Genomic DNA, 3,539 nt, shown 5'->3' on the forward strand with positions numbered 1-3,539 from the left:
CAAGGATTGGGGATGGAGGACAAATTTTATCCCCGATGGAAATGAGGGACGGGGGCGGGGAATATGATCCCCGCCCGTTGTGAAGATTGGTTCTAGACTCGATTATGATACTACACTAGGTATCGGATTGGACAATCTTTGATATGCCAATTAGTGAGATCCTTAGAGGGGGTCAAAACCTGGGTATGTTGGGACAGTCCGAGAATTCATCTGAGTGGGTGATCATAGTGATAGGATCAGCCCCTTTGTCGGACAAAGTGAATGATCGGGGATGCACACTCTCTGATGGAAACCAAAGCTGTCGGCAGCCGATTTCAATCGTTGAAATTTGTTTTGCAAAATATATTTATATAGAAATATACATATATATATATATATTATATATATTATGGTTTCAAAATGTTTGCAAAAGGTTTTAATTCCTGAGATCCATGTGAGTAGAGAGTGCATGACTGTTCCTTGCAGTCGAGGGAGAGGTCCTCTCTTATCAGGCAATGTTTGATCATTATGGGCAGAGAGGTTAAATGTAAAACCATTGAGGGTAATACCTGATGGGCTAATCTTGCATCTGCCCACAGTCATTGAGTTTTTATAAAGTGGCTTGACCCAGGGACCACTTAGTGTAAGTGTTGGGCCCATTAAGAGCCCATGGTGATGGACTCAGGGGTTTACTGTCTCCTACAGTGAATTTGGCTAGGCCTTGTAACAGAGGCTGGGTTGAACCCACGTGGCTGATGTGTAGATCAATGTTTGGGTCCCATGTCATACACGGATACCCAACTGGGCAGCAGTTTGGAAGAAAAGTGAGCATATGGACTTAATGGGCCTAAAGCCCAATTCGAACTAGTATAATTTGATTATTTAAAGAAGGGGCGGTTCTGGGATTTAGATCAACAGATATGATAGGGAGTTATCCCTATCCACTCAGAGAGTCCATATCCAAATAAAGATTTGGATTAGGAAACTCCTAATAAGATTAGGAGGGATGATCTTTATTTGCAGATAAGATAAGGGTTTATCCTTATCTCTTAAAGAGAGTCCAAATCCAAATGAGATTTGGATTAGGAAACTCCTAATGGGATTAGGAGAAGCTCTTTTTAAGGCTATAAATAGAGGAGGAGGGCGAACTCCAATTCATCCTACAAGATTACAGATTCAAGAGAGAAGATAGCTCTAGTAAGACTGACGCCATCTTCTGCTCTTGCCTCCCTCTATTGCTGCTGCCATAGCCAGTTCGTTCTTCACCTGTAGGAGCGATCAAGAAGTGTTCTTGTCAGTTTTTGGTGAAAAAATGATATGAAGTTGTGCTCACTCACCCTCCATCGAATTCTTGTTGAAGAGTTTGGTTCTTGCTGAAGAACCACCTTTTGATTATGCTCCACCCTACGTTGTGTCATTTTCAGTGGAAGCAGTCTTTGGCTTTTTCCTTGGGCGTGAACACCTTCGTTGGGAGTTACTGTTACTCCGTATCATGTACATCCCTCTCCTACCTTTTGGTTTCAGATCTAGTCCGGTTTAGGTTCAAGATTGATCCTTGAAAATGCAGTTTTCTAAAACAGGGAATGTAATTCCCATATGGGAGAGAGAGAAATTTTTGAAAATTTGCCCTACCTACCTGTAGGGTTCAGCTATCCATATGATGGATCTCTCATCCCTTCACTAACCTAGCTTTGTTAAAAAAGGCCAAAGGCAAGTGACGCATGTGCGTCGATTACACCAACCTAAATAGAGCATGCCCAAAAGATTGCTTCTTGCTACCCAAGATTGACCGCCTAGTGGACACGACCTCAGGGCATGAGTTGCTGAGCTTCCTGGACACCTATTCCAGTTACAACCAGATTAGGATGGACCCCACCGACAAAGAAAAGACTGCCTTTATAACTGAGTTCGGATTGTATTGCTACAAGGCCATGCCCTTCGAACTAAAAAATGCCAAGGCAACCTTTCAACGCCTTGTAAATAAAACTTTTGAGCCGCTAATCGACAATAAAATCAAATGTTATGTTGATGACATGGTCGTGAAGACACAATTTTCAAATTTTTTGTTGGGTGATTTACAAAGTGATTTTCAAATTTTGCGAAAATACAATATGAAATTAAATCCCAACAAGTGTGTCTTCGGAGTCACTCGGGTAAATTTCTAGGCTATATAGTCAACCGACGTGGCATCGAAGCCAACCTGAAAAAAATAAAGGCCATCCTAGATATGAGACCACCCCACCAAATAAAAGAGGTTCAGAGGCTGACTGGCCGAATAGCCGCCCTGAGCCGCTTTATGTCCAAGTCAGTAGATCGCTGCCTACCCTTTTTTAAAGCCATAAAAAAGAGTAAGAACTTCGAATGGACTACAGAATGTCAGTTCGCCTTCGACGAGCTAAAAAGATACCTAGGTACCACCCCGGTTTTGACTCGCCCCGAGGAAGGGGATGTATTAAAGCTGTACCTCTCCGCGAGTGACGAGGTGGTACTAATCAAAGAAGTAGATCGGGTCCAACGACCCATCTACTATGTTAGTAAAGTTTTGCAGGACGCGGAAACCAGGTACCCGGAGATCGAGAAATTAGCATACACACTAATCATAGCAGGTCACAAGCTTTGCCCATACTTCCAAGCTCACACTATCGTCATCCTCACGAAAAAGCCTCCGAGACAGATTCTGCTCAAGCTCGAGGTGTCTAGCAGATTGACGAAGTGGGCTATCGAACTAAGTGAGTACAACATCCGGTATGAACCTCGAACGACAATCAAAGCCCAAGCCTTGGCCGATTTTGTGGCAGAATGCACGTTCAATACCGCAACTCCCGAACTAGCCGAACTCGAACACACGACGGAAGCTTTAACTAGTGCGACGCCAGTCCCAGTAAGAGCAAGTTCTATATGGGACGAGGAACCCTAGATTCTCCACGTTGACGGCTCGTCCAACCAACAAGGAAGCGGTGCAGGAATGATTCTATACGACCCAAGCAAGGTGAAGTTGGAATACGCCCTCCAGTTCGGGTTTGAGGCATCAAACAATGAAGCAGAATACGAAGCATTGGTCGTCGGGTTAACCCTAACAAGGGAAAATGAAGGCAAAGCACCTCATCGTATGCAGCGACTCACAGCTCATGGTCAACCAGGTCACCGGTGAGTATAAAGTCCGCGACCCCACTATGGCTGCTTACTTGCTAAAGTTAGAAAGATTCTACGCGGCTTCATTTTCTACTCCATCAGACAGATTTCAAGGTCCGAGAATGTCAAGGCCGACACCTTGTCCCGATTAGCGAGCACAAGCAGTAACACCATGCGAACCGTGTATATAGAGGACTTACCTCGGCCTAGCATTCTCAGGGGGTAGGAGAGGTCGCTCCTGTAGCACAAGCGGAATTGAGCTAGATCGACCCACTCGTAAATTACCTGCTTCATGGGACCCTACTTGCAGAACGTAACGCGGCCCGAAGGGTAGAGCGCCAATCAGCTAAGTACGTCCTTATAGACGGACAGTTGTACAGAAGGTCCTTCACGCTCCCTTACTTGCGTTGCTTGCGACCCTCAGAGGC

Source organism: Nelumbo nucifera, chromosome 1 (genome assembly GCF_055504915.1).
Source record: "Nelumbo nucifera cultivar China Antique chromosome 1, China Antique-T2T, whole genome shotgun sequence".
NCBI classification, from domain to species: Eukaryota; Viridiplantae; Streptophyta; class Magnoliopsida; order Proteales; family Nelumbonaceae; genus Nelumbo; species Nelumbo nucifera.